The following is a 20,868-nucleotide window of genomic DNA, read 5'->3' on the forward strand; positions in this document are numbered from 1 at the left end:
ACAGGTATTATAGGCTTAAAGAGAAAAGTGAATGTTTTCTCCTATCTTTTCCTCCCAAGCTCTGAGGCTTTATGAAGTTACCCGGTTTATCTTGCGGAGTGGAATGTTTTCAAGAAAGGAAAGATAGATACTTGCCGACATCTTCATCTTGCTGCTGTTGAGTTTTCCAGTACCATGTTAGAAATATTAGAAGGCTTTTTGATGTTTTTTTTTAATGCCCTATTTTTAAAAACTGGGGTGGATTTACCCTGCTGTTCTTTTTCTTCCTCGTGCTAGATGGTTACTAAACTGTCAGGCCAATAAACTTCATTTAATTCTGATTGGGGGGGAGGGGTGGGTAGATTTTGTAGGAGAGGTAGAATGTGGAAAAATGAGGTTGGAAGTGGGGCATAGAGAAGAGCCATTCGGAAGGATTACTTTTGGTTTCATAACTGTTTTATACAGACAAGTTGGTTGGGTAGCCAGTAAGTTTTCTCATGTGACACTCTGCAGATGTTATGGTTTGAATAATCTCTTTTTCTTCCAGTTCCACCTCTCTAAAATTTAAACTTGGTTGTACATACATTTTTGTGAAGTCATATCACAGATCTTCAGTTTGTAGACCTGCTTTAAAGTGAAAGAGTGTTCAGCAGTCTCTTCATCACATTTATTTGCCTTTATAGTAGAAAAAATATCTTTTTGCAGGGTGGTAGGTAGTATGATTCATTGTTATAGTGATACGCACAGTTTGAGGAGAAGGGATCAGATTATATATTGCCTGATTCTCTTTAATTTATTTTAGTGGTGTTCCCTTCTGGTGGTGTTGAAGGGTGGGATGTGCATAGTGTAAAAGAGACCCATTGAATGAGAAGACAATAAAAAGTGATGTACCTACCACTAGCTCCACATTTCTTTTTCTCTGCGAAGGAGAAGGGAAAGAGATTTTAGGCTTTCAACTTTTTGAGGAGTCTTAATAAATACATTTTAAAAATTGGACTGTGATCTCATTGGTGTAAGGGATTCCTCATAAAGAAAGTTCCTCTACTTGCTCTGCAACTTAAAGTCTTAGTGAATTGCCTGGGATACAGAGGTTGTGACTTGTCCAAGGTCACACAGCCCATATGTGTCAAAGGTGAAACTTGGACCCAGGTTTTCTTGACTGTGAGATTAACTTTCTATCCACTACACCAGAATGCCTGCATGGTTGTATAATTGAGTAGAATAGTAAAGTTTCTTTTTAGAACTTAAAAGCCCTACTCAAATTGATTAATGCATATAAAAGCAAAGTACTGCATAAATGTAAGTTATTAGTATTACCCTCCATGGTTATTGCTTCTTTTAGCCCCCCAGCCTTGTGCCTTTAAGATGTGACAGTTCGCATGAATCTACCATCACAACCTTATCTTGTGCTGTTTCTCTATAAAAATTCTCCATTTCAGTCAGATTGTTTTATTGATTGACCCCAAAATACCTCTTCCAAATCAGGAAGAACAGTAAAGGCAGGTTAAAGACTAAATTGTGGAGGAATTTGGTTTCCAGGCTTTGTAATTGGAACTTTTATCTTATAGGCCATGGGAAACAATTGAAAGCTTTGTAGCAGGGAACATAGTAAAAAAATATGCTTTCAGAGGACTGATCTTATGCTAGTGTTAGGTACAAGGAAAGGTTGCAAAGGGGAGTGATATGCAGATGTGGAATCAGTTATTTTAGGTAATGAGGGGTCAAATCAGGATGTTTGCAGTGGGAATGAAAAAAAGGGAAAGATCTGAGAGAGAATTGCAAAGGAAGACTATAAAAGGGAGAGGAGGTATCTGTGGTTTCTGGTTTCAAAACTAAGGTTTTGACCCTGGGAGCCATAGCCCTTAGCACAGCACCTTGTTTATAGTGCTGTATTCAATAAGTATTTGAATGAATAAGAATACTTTTTGACAGGATTAAGGAAGTTAAGGCCAGTTGGAGAAAGATTTAGTTCAACTTTAGAGAAGTTCAGTTTAAAGTGATAGGACATCTGTTGGAAAAAAATATAGTAGGCAATTGGAAATATAGAATTATAGAATTCAGGAGAGAGACCGAGGCAGGAGATGAGGAGGCAATAAATTTGAAGGTTCATCACTATATAACAGAAAGAGAAGATAGAATGGCTGGAGTGAACAGATGATACCCTTGTGATATCAGGAAAAATCTAAGAAAGTCCCCAGCACTTCAGGTGGATCCCCCGTAGTGAAATTTTGGGAGGACATGGATGAGAGTTGCATACGATGGACAGGCATGGATTGATGGGTTACAGTCTACGTTGTTTTCAGGGATCTCCCAAATCAATGAAATCAAAGATTCATTTAAATATTGAGAGTACCTTAGAGACCATCCAGTCCAGAGTTCATTTTGCAACCGAGTACCATCCCATGGAAAGTGTTTATACTTAAGGAGTAGGTGGAGGAAGATGTGCAAGAGAAGGAGAGTGGTAGCTGCTGAGTAGAAAGCCAGGACAGTTCGATGTCAGGGAAATCAAGGGAGAAAAGAAAAAGTAATAATGTCATGTTATAAGAGAGACTAAAGAAAAGGACACCTAAGAATAGGTTATTGGTAACCTATGTTCAAGGCTAGGTTATTGATAACCTATGTTCAAGGCTTTCTGCTCAGGGCTGTTAATGCTGAAAATTTCAGGCAGAATGAAAGTGAGATATATTTAATCTAGAATATTTTTATGTGTTTTTAATCATTCCTAAAATCATATTGCATCCTACTTACTATCCTTATTGACATTGTGCATGTGTATGTTATATGTTCAGATGACAACAGCTTAGCAACATGGGGTTTTGAGCCATTTGTCTCAGGAGAAATCTGAAGAAAATTATTAAGTCTTAGTTTTTAAAAAGCAAAGGAGACCATGTGGTAGGCCACCTTGATGTAAACCTGAAGCAGAGTGAATGGTCTATGGTTCTGGAGATGTAGAAAGGATGAAATGAAGCACTGTGCCTTTCTGAAGCCTGTGTTCTATTAACAACCAGGAAAGAATATGATTCAGTGAAATGTCTCCCTACCATTGTTTTTGCTTATTTTCTTTCCCCACGTGCATCCTTTTCCTTTACTCTTTTGCTATAAATCTTTGGGATTAGAGCACTCATGATTGATTATAAAGTATTTTAGGGTGATATAGTCTCATAACAAAAAAATGAAATCATCAGGTAATACTTAACCAAATAAGTAGAAGCAACATGACAGTGGAAGAAGCATTAAACTAGGAGTCAGAAAACCTGGAGCCCAGTTGCAGATTCTCCTACTAATTAGCTGTTTGACTATAAGCATGTTATTACACTCTTGGGCCTCTGTTTTCTCAAATGTAAAACAAAGAGTTGAACTAAATGATCTTCAAAGACTTTTTGTTTTAATACTTTACTTTTTTTTTCAAATTTTACCTTTTTTATGAACTTGACAAATGTTAATAAACCATGGACATTTCCATATAAAAAGAAGTACAAGAAACAGAAGATGGTATATGAAGCCAGGAATCTCTGTGACCTTAAAGCTTGTTTTAGTACTAATTCTATGAAAATAATTGCAGTTTATGCACCAGTATTGGTTGCTGAGGACAAAATGGTAGAGAAATTCTATGAAGAATTTGATAAGACTCTCAAAATTAAGTCAATATGCATTCCAGTAACTTGGTGACTTCAGTATAAAGATGGGGAAAAGTAAGGATGGGGAGAAGTATATGGAAAAGTATGGTTCAGGAAAAAGAAATGAGAGAGACTAAAGACTTGTAGATTATACAGAAGCCTGAGACCTCTATGTCATGAGCAGTTTGAAAAAAGAATTGGTAGGTGCTGTACTTGATTAGCACCAAATGACATGCAGAGAATGAAATTGACCACATTTCAACAGACAGGAAATAGAATTATGGAAATGGAAGTTACCACATCAACTCATCAGAGCTAGGATTGGAATTTGTAATAAAGAAGAATAAAGAATTGTATAGGGAAAAAATATGATATACAATTAAGATTTAACCCTAAATTATTTAGACAAGATATTGAAAATAAAAATTGGAAATGGACAACTGAATTGATATTGACACATATAATAGTTTACCTAAAAGTTAAAACAGTGTAAATTAATTGCTATAATACAGAGACCAAAAGAGCCTAGAAAGCACCTTAGGCAGTAAACATTTAACTTACCAGATGGGGAGACATGGCTACCAGAGACAATACTTGGTTAGATTATAAGCCTGTCAGTAAAATCTTAAAACAAACGATAATGGACAACTATAAGCAATATAATCGCCTAGATTGGAAGGAAGCAGAAGATAAAAAATCTACAAAATGCTTTGCAAGATGTATGCTAAGCAAAATCATACCAAGGGCATTCAGTGATGAAAATGGAGAGAGTACTACAAAGAGAAAAAAAGATGGAAAAGATTTATAACAGATATCAAAAATAGTAGAATCACCACACTTGGACCCTATAGGGTATAACAGTGCCTGAAAGCAAAAATGGCCCCAAAGATAGGAAAAGCAGCTGAATTGGATCAGATAGATCTTTGTGGAGGCAAGGCATTGAGGGACTTACTGACAGATTATCTAAAGGCAGAGAAGATTGCCAAAGGCATGGAAAAACTCTTGGCTCTTATTGATACCAAAAAAAAAAGGCTGAAAAAAATTACCTGTAGACCTATATGCAGACTTTGCTATCTAGAGCAAAAATGTCATCTATTTGTGAATGGAGGGCACCCTCCACAAGGGTATTAGTAGGGAACAAGCAGGTTTTTGCAACTATGCACCACATCTTTGCCATCTCACAATTGCCTGAAAGATGTAATGGATTTAAGGTTCTATTGTGCTTCTTGTTTGTTGATAAGTAAAAAAGTGTTTGATATGGTAGAACAAAGTGTGGGCTCTTTACAACTAGGTGTCTCCCATCCAAATATCAAACTCATCCAAGATTCCTTGAAAGAGCTAACAACAAAAATAATTTGTGATTTCATTAGTATGGGGAACTCCCAGTGAGGAAACTCCTCCCAGTGAAGGCTGAAATCTCCTGAGAGGTTATGTGTCTTTCTCAATGTCATGGAACCAATGTGTGTTGGAGGTAGAACTGGAATCTAGGTCTTCCTAACTGAGGCTGGCACACTATCCATGATGCTGTGTTTCCATCATCCATCTAAGCATTAAGTGATAAGGTGAAATTTACTTTAATGTTTTTTGCATTTTGTTACTTTTTAGTTGAAATTACGATATCATGTTAAAAAACAATTATTGCATCATCTATACGAAGAAGTGTTTCTGTCTTAAGAAGCAGAATTGCATTTAATAATAATGCCTCATTTGTATACTACCTTAATATTTCAAAGACCTTTCTATCCATTCTGATTTTTTTCCCTCATGATAACCCTACCTTATATAAGTAATATTATTTCCATCTGAGTTTATAAGTAATATTATTTCTATCTGGGTTTAATTTTAGAATAATAGAATTTTAGAATTTGAAGGGACCTTAATTAGTTCATTAATGACTTTTCTGAGACTAGATTCTAATTCTTCTCAATCTGAGGCAAGGACTTTTTTGTTTAATAATAGCTGCCTCCAAATATGATTCTTAAACGCAGCAAAAAAAACCTTGCAGTTAGATATTCTAGTTGTTTAGCTTTTTTATTCCAAATTAATGGAAAGATTTCAGGAATATAGCTTATTGCCTTGAAGTCCTGATAACAGGTGTATTTTGCAAACTTAGTATTATCAGAATTACTTTCATAAGCAGATAAATTGGAAGGTGATTTTTAAAAAATAAATTAGTTTGTTAGAGGATTTTATCTCAATAGCAAGCTTTCTTAGAGTATTTAAAATATTAGGTTTGCAAAAAATTGTTTTTTATAAGCTTAACTCCTAGAAAAAGTTGGCAATACTTGTTACCTTCATTTCTTTTTAACTTTTTGCATTTTTAACTACCAATATCACCACTTGCCTTAGTTGTTAAATATGAAGACCTTCTTACGGTCCTTATCCTTCTTGATCTCTCTTCAGCATTGATACTGTTGACCACCTCTATCTCTGCCCCTCCTTCCCATTCCCTCAAGCCTACCCCTTTGCCAAACTTCCCAATATTTAGTGAGGGCAATATCACCTTTTCAGATACTTAGATTTTCACCCTTGTCATCCTTAACTCTTTCATTCTCCCATATCACCTAATTAATTGTTCAAGTCTGGTTGAATCTACCTCCATATAGTATATCTTACATCTATTCTCTTCTCTGCAAATGGTCACTACTCTAGTTTAGCTTTTCAACACCTCTCGCTTATACTTTTACAGTGCCTCCTAACCATCCAGGCTTCTCATGTTGACTTTCCAATCCATCCTCCACTTAGATGCCAAAATAATATTCCTCAGGCACGTCTCTGTTTTCATGTATACACAGCTATACCTCTCCCGTAGAATGTAAGCTCTTTGAGGGTAGACTATTTTTGGTTTTGTCTTTGTGTTCCCTGTGTCTTAACAGAGTGTATTGTATACATGAAATACATAGTAAGCACCAGTTGGATTGGAACTTTTCTAGTACATTTAGGTGGCACCCATTTTCTTGTGCACTGGCATTACTTAAAAATGAAAAAAAAAAACCCAAACATGCAATCTATTAAACTGTCACCAGTCCTGCCGACACTTAGCAGTGCCAGAATACTGATGCAGTAAATACCTATCATTTCTATTTTCTGGATTGTTGTTTCCGCTTTCTTAATTATAGCTTGGCTTCTTTTAGATAGAACCTAATTTTCATTCTTTGCACTTTCAGGAGAAGGCAGGGTGGTATAGTGGACAGAGCACTAGGAAGACCTGGGTTCAAGTCCTGCTTCAGACACATACTGACCTGTGTGACCCTAGGCAAGTTACTTATCAGTCCTATAACTTTTTCAAGACTAAGTGGCAGAGAAAGTACTGAACTGTATTGGTAGAGGTTTCCTCATCCGGGAATTTCTTATACTAATGAAATCACAGTTGAGGAAACTCGTACCAGTGCAGATGGTTCTGCAGTCCCTAGTCTTAATACTTTCAATAGAAGCTTGTAAAACCTTTTTTAATTTGCTTTGTTTAACTTTTTAGGATCATATTCTTTCTGTTCTTTTTAGAATACCTGTGCACGTTGGAGTTGAAATTGTAACTTTCAATTTTGCTTTTTTTATTGGAGTTTAAAATTTTCCTTTTTTAAGAATATAGAAAAGTCATTAATTTAACATTTGTTTTATTGGTTAAAGAAATTCCTACAATTATATGTAGGAATTGCTGTAAGGGGAAAATGAAAAAAAAAACCTTTTAACTCATTTTTCCTTTCACATTTGATGACCCCCTTTTAGATGCTTTTAACTGTGTACAGTTCACTAGTATTGACCACATTTACTATATACTGTGTGCTGGTTTTTACTCCCACTTGCAGTTTAATTTTTAGGACTTTCTCTTTTTATGCTGATTTTTGTCACAAAATTAAAGAATTATGTATTTTGTTAATAAGCAAATAAATAAAAACTGAAGCTTCCTTATCACTGCTGTGCTAAACTTTCTCTTATTTTTATAATTTATTTTTCCAATCTTTGTCTATACGAAATTCATCTTATATTTCTCTTACATAAAGTAGAATAATAATTCCTTTTGATAGGAAAATTAATTTTTTTCTTCATTTCCCTTGCTTTTTATTCAGCCTCTGCTTCCCTAATAAAGCATTTTAGCTTTATACTGGGATTTTTTAATAATAATTACTCATTTTGTTTTTCTATAAGATAATCTTAAAGCAAAAAGAACCATTAGAGGAAGGACTGTGCTAACAAATATTTAACAACCAGCCCCTCCTTCCCCCTAAAAAAAAAAGAGATAGCATTTCACACTTTTAGGTTTAATCTGCCTTTTCTTCATTAATAAATCAAGGTTGATTCATAGCATTTGCCCACTTAAATGTTCATACTGAAAATTTAATAATTGTCTCTCTAAAGTCAGTTAGAGCTGGCTGTAGCACACCTTTGAGTAGAGGTTATTTATTCCAACCTCCTCATTTTTCAAATGAAGGAAAGAAAAATTTACTACCTTTTAAGTCTTTTTTGGAGTTGGGACCAATGGAAAGCAGAATTTGAGGATGATCTGTCAGGTGTTTGCATGGTCTAGGAGAAGGTACAACTCATGGTCCCTGTGAGAGATGAAAACTAAGATATGAACTAAGAATTGTCAGATATGTTAGACCCAAATGGTTATATAATAATCCCCTTATTATTCCATATGAGGAAGCTGACACATAATGGACTTACCCAACATTATGCATCTAGTCATTAGCGGTCAGAATTAGAACCTGGTTATCTTGATTTTCTAGTTCAGTATTCGTTCTACTGAACCATGCATGCTACATCTTAAGGGAGAACATAGATGTGTTCTTTTTCGGCAATAAAATTCTTCAATATTAAAAAATATATTTCTCAGTTTTCCTGTTTTAGATGAATGAATAAAGCATTATTAAGCATTTGCTTTATACAAAGCACTCTGATATAAATAGAAAAATAAGACAGTCTTTACTTCACAGGATTGTTGTGTTGCTCAAATGTAAATCTTAAAGTACTATATACAGAATAGTTATATTTAGAATAATATGTTTAAAAATTTACAGCTGTTTCTTCAGCACAGTGTCTTATACATAGTAGGTACTTAATAAATTCATTGAATTGAATGATATATTTTTTTCTTTTGGTAAATTATTAGATTTTTCCAGCTAGTGAAATCAGAAGTCTATTTTTCTCCTCAAATCATTCTGATTTAATGCAGATTACTAGAAGGGGAATAATGTGAAATGAGCATGGAAGGGGGAATTTTAAGTGCTGAAGCAATGATAATATATCAACTCACTTTAAAAGATGCATTTCTTCCCATCTAAAAAGTAATCAGAATGTAATTTTGATTTAACAAATGTTTATAAAACAAGGAATGTATACCAAATAAGCATACCAAAGATTCAGAGATGAATAGGTTGCTACCCTTACCTTCATGTATCGTGGAGTCTGGTGGACAGATGAAAGGGGCAACTGTCTAGAAATGATAATCCCAGCTCTACCATTTACTGTCTGAATAATGGCAAGTCAGTTAACAAGCTTTTATTAAGTGCCTACTATGTGCCAGGTAGTGTGCGAAGTACAATAAGTCATTTAGACTTTCCTGGCCCTGGTTTCCTCATTTTAAAGTGAGAGAACTTAACTAGATGAGCATTTACTCTGTAAGGTTTAATGTTCGCATGATTTTTTTTTCTGAAGGTTCAAATATTTAATTTATTTTCTTATAAGACTCTTGTTACTATTATACATTAAGGAGAACTTCCTTAGGAAAAAGGTCTCAGAAATGTTGAATAGTTTTGACATAGTTACAAACAGTTCTACTATAAACCAAAATTTTGCTTTTTTCTTTTTTGTTGGAGTTAGCATTTATATGTTAATAGCATACTGATTACGTATTGATTTAACTAACCATTGCTTTCCTCTTAACACCTCTGGAATAAAACTCTTTTGATGTGCTATTCACACATTTTGATGTGCTATTTACACATTTTGATGGGCTAGTAAGGAGTTGCACAGGATTAAGATTAAAGAATGTCATCAGAAAGATGGATTACTGGAAAAGGAAGGGAAGCTGTGTACCAAGAGTGAGAGGTAATTTATAAATAGCTTTCATGAGACATTGGCATCAGTATGAAGTTAACAGATCTAGAGCAGGCCTCCCAGCACATTTTATGGATCCTTGTGGAGAATGTGTGAGAGTCCATGAACAAAAAGCCACATAGGACAAAGAAGGCATCTATAGGTGTTGTGATAGAAATCTGTGATAAAGAAAAACTGAGGCACAAAGTTCTGACCATGATCTGTTTATTAGTATGGTTAGCAAATACTAGAAAATTGGATCTAAGACCCCTCAGTAGTGTCAAGGATGTATCTGACAGAGCAACTCTTTTATAGCATTTACACAATGACTATACAGACTTATTTTGCTCCTGATTGGTTGGTGATGCCATCCTATGACTGACATCCTCTGGAAAGTCCATAGTGGGTAAACATCCTCTTACCAGATTAACTCATCTATCCACACAGTCAGCAAAAGCTCACAGATTTGAATTTTTCCCCGTAGGAATGGGGAAGTTAAGCTCTTAGAAATTTTACTAATAATAGGGGCCAATACAATCAAACTGAATTTGATTCATAAATATTGATTCTGATTAGATGTACTGATTGGATACAATTCTCAATCAATAATTAAATCATGGAATATCAGTTTTCAAATTTCACAGTAGGTAAATGAAGTTACAGGTGTAGACATAATGAGGGAGCCAATATACTAGGGAGGCAATATACTAGATTGATCATTAATACATAATAAGATAAAAAATAATAAATTGATTAAGCCTCACTAAAATAATACAAAAGAAAAAGTGAGGCATCAATTTTCAGTTTCATGTAGGTTATACTTAGTACTGTTGGAAGGAATACTGAACCATAAAAATAAAATAATTGAGCCTTAGATATGAATAACTCATACTTCTAAGGTGCTTTAAGACTGATACAACCATTATGGAGAGAAATTTGCAGCTATTCCCAAAAGGATATAAAACTGCATACCCTTTGACCCAGTAATAACATTACTAGGTGTGTATCCCAAAGAGAGGGGAAAAAAGGAAAAGGACCTACATGTACAAAAATTATAGCAGCTCTTTTGTAATGGCAAAGAAGGGATGCCCATCAACTGGGGAATGGCAGAGCAATATGGCATATGATTGTGATGGAATACTATCATGCTGTAAGAAATGAAGAGCAAGATTCTTTCAGAAACACCTGGAAAGACTTGCATGAATTGATGAAAACTGAAGTGAGCAGAACCAGGAAAACATTGAACACAGTAAGAGCAATATTGTACAGTGATCAGCTGTGAATGACTTAGCTGTTCTCAGCAATACAGCGATCTAAGACAATTCTGCAGGACACATGATGAAAAATGCTATTTGCCTCCAGAGAAAGAACTGATGGAGTCTGATATTTTCTTTTACAATATGACTAATATGGAAGTATGTTTTGCATGACTGAATATATATATAAAACTTATATTAAATTGCCTTCTCAAGGAGAAGGGGGTGGGGGAGGGAAAGAATTAAAGAATTCAAAATTTCAAAAAATGTTAAAAATTTATACATGTAATTTGAAAAAAATAAAATATTTAAAAGATGCTTTAAAGGTGTACAGAATTTTTCCTCACAGCAATCTTGTGTGAGAGTGGTAAGTACCAAAAGCATCGCCCCCATTTTATTGTTGATAAGACTGAAATGAAAGGCAAGTTAAGTGACTTATCCCTGGTCACACAGTTATTAAATGTTGGAGCTAGGAATCAAGCCTAGGTGCCCTAACCTTAAGCACTCCTGCCTTTGTATCATAATCAAACAAAGCTTTTTATTGAAGTATGACAATAATAGTTTAGCATGAATAGGAAAATTTTTGTTTCAGAATTAAGATTTTGACTTAGGAAAGATGCGTTGACTTTTATGTCATGAGAAAGTAGTGAGAAGCTTAAAGTCATTTCATCATTAGAATTGTGAGTAGACTTTATGAATCAGTGATCTCCGGATTTTCAGCTATTTCTTTGTATATAACAGTGTGTGGCATTTTAGTACTTAGACAAATTGCTTTTCCATAAATATTAAAGTAAAAATTAAATTACAGTGTGTTGAATTGAAGACCTATTAGAGCATAGCTGAATGAATAAAGAAAAAAGCCTAGAAGTATAGACAGTGAAAGAAATTATGACAAGTGATAGAATTCTCACAAATTAGGTGTTTTTCAGTCTCGTCTATATCTGCCTCTTAGAGGATACTACATGTAGTTAGTCTTATAGAATACTCAAATGAATCTGTGATCTCACTAACTCAAGATTTCCCTCCAGTAATGCAAATTACAGGCTATTCACATTTGCTCATCCTATTTGACTCTTGTTCATGTCTTCCTATTGGTTTGCCACAGGGAGTCCATCCCACTTTTACCTTCTGATATTAGGAGAGTGACAGTGGAATCCTCTGGCTATGTATTTGCTACCCCTTGCTCTCAATATATGACTAGCCCGTTTTCTCTTTCTGTCATGTAGTTGCTTGATGATATCTTTTACTCTTATTTTTGGAGTTTGTAACCTGTATCTTGCTGACCTATAGCAACAGTGGTAGAATGTTGATATAAAAAGATGGGCCTTTGCTTCCATTGGAAGCTAGGGGCTATTTAAGTAACTTGGCAGGTTCCTGAAGGCAGTCCAGATCTCTTTCCTCTTCCCATTTTAAGTATGGTCCCAAATTATTTTCCATCTGTTTTCTCCCAGATATACATATTGATGGACAAGCCCCACAGGTTGTCTTATAGCAATATCCAAATGCTTGTTGAAATCTGTACAGTGGATATTCTTCATCTACTTGGTATTCCTTGTCCTGATGGTCTGGGCAATATATGCAGATTAAATAGAAAATAAATACAAATTAGGTGTATACAAGATGTTTTGGGAGGAGGTGACATTAGCAGTTGAGGGATCATGAAAGGCTTCATATAAAAAATCAGAGGAATCTGCTGAGGTGGCAGTGAGGAGGGAATGGCTTATGGGCATGGGGGTTCTGCCAAAGCAAAGGCCTGGAGAAAGGGGATAGAGTGTTGAGTGTGAAGAATAGAGAGAAGGCCAGTTTGGTTGGATCTCAGAGTGTAAAAGAGAAAGTAGTAATGCCCAATGAGATTGGAAAGGTAAGTTGAGATCTGGTTGTGAAGGGCTTTAAAAGGTAGAGGAGTTTATACTTAGCGCTAGAGAAATAATAGTCCCTGGGGTTGATTGAGTTAGGATAGTGATGTGGTCAGATCTAAAAAACATGCCAGTCTCAAACTCTGTACCAAGTGAGGCAATAGCTAGGGACTGCCATACTGTGAAATATTAAAAGTGGCTCCTACAGCAGAGACGTGTAAGTGGGATGTAAGGCCAGGAATAGAACCAGTTTGGAAGACTTAGGAGTGGTATTGGGAACCAGCTAGTAATTGAGCTATATCTGGTTGAAGCAAAGGGCTCCTGCCATGCTGCAAAGGACTTAAGAGGCAGCTTGAGGTTTCTAAGTGTCTGTGATAATGATCTTGCTGAAGGATAAAGGACTATTTGCTTTCTTTCCACAGTCCCCCATGCAGTGTGTTTTGGCATTAAAAATAATGATTTTCCTAGAAGGGGCAAGGGAATTGGTATTGTTGAGAGCGTGTAGGCCAGAGGGGAGAGCATATACTTAGCAGAGGGTTGGGGGTCAAATTGAGTATCTATTAAGTGCCTGTGATGCGCAACACATTCTGCTAGGTGCTTAGGGGTATAAAAATGAAACAGTCCCTGCCCAAGTGTAATGGCAAGCAAAGTGGGACTTTTTGTTATCTTTTGTTTCGGAGTGCTTAGCATTAAGGCAATCAGGTGCCTTTGATTGAGTCTTGCCTTTGTAGGAAGGCCCACACCCTTTTGCTAGTGTATATCTATTCTGAGGTTAGCGTTTTTTGGAGGGGCTCACTCATTGGAAGAGTGTTGGTGTGGAGACTGGGTAGCCGTTAAGGAGCCCCTCCCCTCCTTTGAAAATCCAGATGTTGGTGCTTCTTTCTCTGGTAACTATGTATGTATAGATTTGGTCAAACAGCTAGAAGCCTGTCTGGTGATCTGGGTTATATCCTCTGTTTGTATTTTCTCTGTAATTTCTGTTTGTATTTACTCTGAAGTTCAGGGTGCTGACTTTTTCCCCTGAACTAAGTGAATGATATATGTATGTTTAATTAAAGTGAGATTGTATGACCCCTTAAAGTTTCTTTCCTTAGAAAAGCAGATCAAAGAACGTGTGCTAGCAGCCCTCCTGTGTGCTGGTGTTACTGGTCTTACACTTCCACAGCAGCTGCTAGTAACGTTGTTACCAAGCTGATACAACATATACACAAATAAGTATGTTTAAAGCTAAATGAAGGTGGAGAGGAACATTAACAACTGGGAGATTTGCAAAGCCTTCATGGTGGAGGTGGCACCTGAACTGGGCCTTGGAAGAAAACAAGGATTCTGAAAGGCAGAGATGATTAGGAGGGAATTTAAATCCAAGTATGGCAGGGGACAGCCCATGTGAATATGTGGAAGTGGGAGATGGAGTGTCCAGTTTGATTGGCATGTATAGCATGCCACAGCGAGTGATATTAAGGCAAACGAGGCTGGCAAGATGGTAGGTGGGACATAGATTATATTGTGCCTTGAATGTCAGGCTGAAGATTATAGTGGGAACCCACTGAAGGCCTTTGAGCAGAGGAGTGACATGATCAAATCTATATTCTTTGAAGATTATTTTGGCAACTGAGTGTAAGATGGATGGGAGAGGGGAGGGGGAAACAGGGTGACCAAATTGGAGGCTGTTACCATAGTCCAGACGAAAAGTGATGAGGCCGTGAAATAGGGTGGTAGCTGTGTTAGTGGAGAGAAGGGGCTAAATGTGAGCGATGCCATAGAAATAACATTGACAAGATTTGGAAACTGGCTGGATAAGTTAGAAAAGGGAGAAGCAAGAGTCATGGATGATTCAAAGGTTAAGAACCTGGGTGACTGGGAGGAAAATGGTACCTTTAGCAAAATTGGGAAATTTGGAGGGGCAGAGAGAGAGGGGATAATAAAAAAGATAAAAGCCTTTGCTCAGTCCATTCCATTTTATGGGATTCTGCTAAACCAGTGATATCTTACCTTAATTTCCTATTCATGTTTGGATATTTCAGTTATATTTTTATGTTATAGTGGGTAAAAGATGAAATGACTGAGGAAACAAAGGTTAGATCTTCCCAGCACATGATTCATTAAACAGTGCATGCCAATTGCCCAACAAATTGGAACCAGGCCCCTTCCTCAGCTTAGGACTAGACCCTAAAAACAGGAGAAGACAGACTTTTATTTATTTTTTATTAATTAATTTATTTTTAGTTTTCAGCATTCACTTCCACAAGATTTTGAGTTCCATATTTCCCTGCCATCTCTCCTCTCCTCCCACCCCAAGATAGCGTGCGTTCTGATTACCCATCCCCCAATCTGCCTTCCCTTCTTATCACTCCCTGTCCCTTCTCTTATCGTCTTCCCTTCTATTTTCCCATAGTGCAAGATAGATTTCTATCCCCCATTGCTTGTATATCTTATGTCCCAGTTGCATGTAAATACAATTTTTAACATTCATTTTTAAAACTTTGAGTTCCACATTCTCTCCCTTCCTCCCTCCCCACCCACCCTCATTGAGAAGGTATGCAATTCAATATAGGTTATACATGTATTGTTATGTAAAACACTTCCATAATAGTCATGTTGTGAAAGACTAACTATATTTCTCTCCATCCTATCCTGCCCCCCCATTTATTCTGTTCTCTCCTTTGACTCTGTCCCTCCTCAGAAGTGTTTGCTTCTGATTACCCTTTCCTCCCATTCACCCTCCCTTCTATTATCCTCCCCTTCCTTAACCCCTTTCCCCCTATTTTCCTGTAGGGTAAGATAGATTTTCATATCCAATTGAGTGTGTATATTATTCTCTCCTTAAGCCAAATCTGATGAGAGTAAGGTTCATTCATTCCTTCTCAGCTCGCCCATCTTCCCCTCCTTTGTAAAAGCTTTTTCTTGCCTCTTTTATGTGAGATAATTTACCTCATTCTACCTCTCTCTTTTTCCTTCTCCCAGTACATTCCTCTCTCACCCCTTAATTTTATTTTTTAGATATCATCCCTTCACATTCAACTTACCCTGTGCCTTCTGTCTATATACATATATGTGTATATGTATATAAATCCCTCCAAGTACCCTAATACGGAGCAAGATCTCATGAGTTACAAATATCATTTTTTAATGTAGGAATGTAAACAGTTCAACTTTAAGTCCCTTATGATTTCTCTTTCCTGTTTATGTTTTCATGCTTCCCTTGAGTCTTGTATTTGAAAGTCAGATTTTCTATTCAGCTGTGGTCTTTTCATCAAGAATGCTTGAAAGTCCTCTTTTTCATTGAATGTCAATTTTTTACCCTGAAGTATTATTCTCAGTTTTGCTGGGTAGGTGATTCTTGGTTTTAATCCTAGTTCCTTTGACCTCTTGAATATCATATTCCAAGCCCTCTGATCCCTTAATATAGAAAGTGCTAAATCTTGTGTTATCCCGATTGTGTTTCCACAATACTTGAATTGTTTCTTTCTGGCTGCTCACAATATTTTTTCTTTGACCTGGGGACTCTGGGATTTGGCTACACTTTTCTTAGTAGTTTTCCTTTTGAGATCTGTTTTGGGCAGTGATCAGTGGATTCTTTCCATTTCTATTTTCTGCTCTGGTTGTGGAGTATCAGGGCAATTTTCCTTGATAATTTCTTGAAAGACAATGTCCAGGCTCTTTTTTTGATCATGGCATTCAGGTTGTCCAGTGATTCTTAAATTATCTCTCCTGGATCTATTTTCCAGGACAGTTGTTTTTCCATTGAGATATGTCACATTGTTTTCTGTATTTTCATTCTTTTGGCTTTGTTTTATAATTTCTTTTTTTTAAGTCTTTTTTAAAATTTAATATATTTAGTTTTCAGCATTGATTTTTACAAGAGTTTGAATTACAAATTTTCTCCCCATTTCTACCCTCCCCCCCACTCCAAGATGGCATATATTCTGGTTGCCCTGTTCCCCAGTCAGCCCTCCCTTCTGTCACACCACTCCCCTCCCATCCCCTTTTCCCTTTCTTTCTTGTAGGGCAAGATAAATTTCTATGCCCCATTGCCTGTGTATCTTATTTTCTGGTTGCATGCAAAAACTTTTTTTTGTTGTTTTTGAACATCTGTTTTTAAAACTTTGAGTTCCAAGTTCTCTCCCCTCTTCCCTTCCCACCCACCCTCCCTAAGAAGTCAAGCAATTCAACATAGGCCACATGTGTGTCATTATGTATAACCCTTCCACAATACTCATGTTGTGAAAGACTCACTATATTTTGCTCCTTCCTAACCTATCCCCCTTTGTTGAATTTTCTCCCTTGACCCTGTCCGCTTTCGAGAGTGTTTGTTTTTGATTACCCCCCCCATCTGCCCTTCCTTCTATCATCCCCCCCTTTTTTATCTTCTTCTTCCTCCTTTTTTCCTGTGGCGTCAGTTACCCAATTGAATATGTATGGTATTCCCTCCTCAGGTCAAATCTGGTGAGAGCAAGATTCACTCATTCCCCCTCATCTGCCTTCTCTTCCCTTCCTACAGAACTGCTTTTTCTTGCCACTTTTATGCAAGATAATTTACCCCATTCTATCTCTCCCTATCTCCCTCTCTCAATATATTCCTCTCTCATCCCTTAATTTGATTTTATTTCTTTTAGATATCTTCCCTTCATCTTCAACTCACCCTGTGTCGGCGCTTGCTCGCTCTCTCTCTCTCTCTCTCTCTCTCTCTCTCTCTGTGTATGTATACATATATATATATATATATATACACACACACACACACACACACACACACACACACACATATACATACATACACACTCACATATACATATATATATATATACATAAACATATATATATATACATATATATATGTGAATATTCCCTTCAGCTACCCTAATACTGTGGTCTCATGAATCATACACATCATCTTTCCATGTAGGAATGTAAACAAAACAGTTCAACTTTAGTAAGTCCCTTGCAATTTCTTTTTCTTCATTACCTTTTCATGCTTCTCTTTATTCTTGTGTTTGAAAGTCAGATTTTCTATTCAGCTCTGGTCTTTTCACTGAGAAAACTTGAAAGTCCTTTATTTTATTGAAAGTACATATTTTGCTTTGGAGCATGATACTTAGTTTTGCTGGGTGGGTGATTCTTGGTTTTAATCCTAGCTCCATTGACTTCTGGAATATTGTATTCCAAGCCCTTCGATCTCTTAATGCAGAAGCTGCTAGATCTTGGGTTATTTTGATTGTGTTTCCACAATACTCAAATTGTTTCTTTCTGGCTGCTTGCAGTATTTTCTGCTTGATCGGGGAGCTCTGGAATTTGGCGACAATATTCCTAGGAGACTTCTTTTTGGGATCTATTTGAGGAGGCGATCGGTGGATTCTTTCAATTTCTACTTTTCCCTGTGGCTCTAGAATATCAGGGAAGTTCTCCTTGATAATTTCTTGAAAGATGATATCTAGGTTCTTTTTTTGATCATGGCTTTCAGGTAGTCCAATAATTTTTAAATTATCTCTCCTGGATCTATTTTCCAGGTCGGTGGTTTTTCCAGTGAGATATTTGACATTGTCTTCCACTTTTTCATTCCTTTGGTTCTGTTTTATAATATCTTGATTTCTCATAAAGTCACTAGCTTCCACTTGCTCCAGTCTAATTTTTCAGGTAGTATTTTCTTCAGTGGTCTTTTGGACCTCCTTTTCCATTTGGCTAATTCTGCCTTTCAAGGCATTCTTCTCCTTGTTGGCTTTTTGGAGCTCTTTAACCATTTGAGTTAGTCTATTATTTAAGGTGTTGTTTTCTCCAGTGTATTTTTCAGCATTTTTGGGGGTCTCCTTTAGCAAGTCATTGACTTGTTTTTCATGGTTTTCTCTCATCCTTCTCATTTCTCTTCCCCATTTTTCCTCTACTTCTCTAACTTGCTTTTCCAAATCCCTTTTGAGCTCTTCCATGGCCTGAGACCAGTTCATGTTTTTCTTGGAGGCTTTTGTTGTAGGCTGTTTGACTTTGTTGACTGCTTCTGGCTGTATGTTTTGGTCTTCTTTGTCACCAAGTAAGATTCCAAAGTCTGAGACTGATTCTGGGTGTGATTTCCCTGCCTGGCCGTATTCCCAACCAACTAACTTGACCCTTGAGTTTTTCAGCGGGGTATGACTGCTTGTAGACTAAAGAGTTCTATGTTCCAAGCTTGGAGGGATGCGCCAGCTCTGCCACACCAGCACTCCTCCTTCACCAAGAACCCCCAACCCAGACTAGACTTAGATCTTCAGCAGGCTCTGCACTCCTGCTCTGATCCGCCACTTAATTCCTCCCACCAGGTGGGCCTGGGGCCGGAAGCAACTGCAGCTGTAGTTGTGTAGCTGCCCCACCTCCGCTGCCCCTGGGGCGGTAGCCAAACATGCACTCCTTCCACTCCCGCAGCTTTTCCCACTAACCTTCTCTGTTGTCTTTGGTGTTTGTGGGTTGAGAAGTCTGGTAACTGCTACAGCTCACTGATTCAGGGCGCTAGGGCACACTCCGCCCGGCTCCTGGTTTGGTTGGTCCACGCCGCCCATACTGGGCTCTGCTCTGCTCTGCTCCCAGCTCCGTGCGGGGTAGACCTCACCCAGAGACCATCCAGGCTGTCCTGGGCTGGAGCCCTGCTTCCCTCTGCTCTTTTGTGGGTTCTGCAGTTCTAGAATTGGTTCAGAGCCATTTTTTACAGGTTTTTGGAGGGACTCGGTGGGGAGCTCATGCTAGTCCCTGCTTTTCAGCCGCCCCCCATAATTTCTTAATAAATCATAGAATCGTTAGCTTCCATTTGCTCCATTCTAGTTTTTAAGGAATTATTTTCTTCAGTGAGCTTTTGGACCTCCTTTTCCATTTGGCCAGTCCTGCTTTTTAAGGCCTTGTCCTCATTGGATTTTTGGACCTCTTTTACCATTTGGACTAGTCTATATTTCAAGCTGTTATTTTCTTTTTTTAAAGAAATTTATTTATTTTTAGTTTACAACATTCAGTTCCATAAGATTTTGAGTTTTACATTTTCTCCCCCTCCTTCCCTTCCCCCCTCTCCAAGATGGCATGCAATCCAATATAGGCACCGATATATAAGCAATGCATATGTTTCTTGGAGGCTTTGGATATAGGATCTTTGACTTTGTTGTGTTTTTCTGGCTGTGTGTTTTGTTCTTCCTTGTCACTAAAGTAAGATTCTATAGTCTGATTTTTTTCCACTGTTTCCTCATTTTTCCAACCAATTATTTGACTTTTTAGCTCTTTGTTAAGGTAGGACTCTGCTTCCTGTGTGGAGGGTGTACTGTCCCAAGTTTCAGGGCTTTTGTGCAGCTGTTTTCAGAGATATTTCTAGGGACCTAGAAATTTTCTAAGACTAAATTTTCAGTTCTTCCAAGGTTATATGATCAAAGGAGAGGTGTTTACTCCTCTTCTGGCCTGTGCTCTGGTCCATGAGTGACCACAAGCATTCTTTTCTGCCTTGGAACTGTGAGGAGGATTCACTTTCCACTGCTGCCACAAGCTTTGCCATGCCAGTGCTCTTCCTTGCCCTTGGACTGTCACCCAGGACTGAGACCCAGATCCAAATATGGGCAAAGCCAAGAGAATCCTGCTTCAGAGCCAGCAAAGAGATCCCTGCAATCGCCCTTTGATTCTGATCCTCAGGGGGACCAGAGACAGTAGAGAATCTGATGGCAGGAGGACTCACATTGACTCCGGATCCCAAGCCTTATATTCCAGAGGTATTGCAGGACCAATGTATCAGGAACCGAGTGCTTGTAGTTCTACATTTAGTGTTTTTCAGGGGAACCACTCTTCCTTTAATGTTTGAGAATGAGGCCAAGATGGAAGCTTGGAATCACAAATGAGTTTTGTACAGCATCATTCAGCAAACCTACCCTCCAACCCCCTTGAATATCAATAGTCCATCCTTTGCTCTCACTGTCTAGGAGATCTGGAAGATCCTTGTAGAAATAATTAATGGGTGTCTGTGTCATCGTTAAAACAAAGTTCAGTTACTTGGCTTGCCATTTTCCTTTCCATCCCAAGCCCTGTCCTTATACTTGAAGACTACAATATGCACATTGATGTCCTCTCAGATGCCTTGGCCTCTCAGTTTGTCAACATCCTCATCTCTCATGACTTACTGTCAGTAAACTT

At 37.4% G+C, this 20,868-nt stretch overlaps 1 protein-coding gene across 1 annotated transcript in view; it reads left to right on the forward strand.

The window, feature by feature from the left end:
- Positions 1 to 20,868, forward strand: part of JAK2 (Janus kinase 2) — a 156,007-nt gene that overhangs the window by 1,548 nt on the left and 133,591 nt on the right. The gene's annotated exons all lie outside the window — the stretch shown is intronic.

Source organism: Trichosurus vulpecula, chromosome 9 (assembly GCF_011100635.1).
Source record: "Trichosurus vulpecula isolate mTriVul1 chromosome 9, mTriVul1.pri, whole genome shotgun sequence".
In the NCBI taxonomy this organism is placed as follows: domain Eukaryota; kingdom Metazoa; phylum Chordata; class Mammalia; order Diprotodontia; family Phalangeridae; genus Trichosurus; species Trichosurus vulpecula.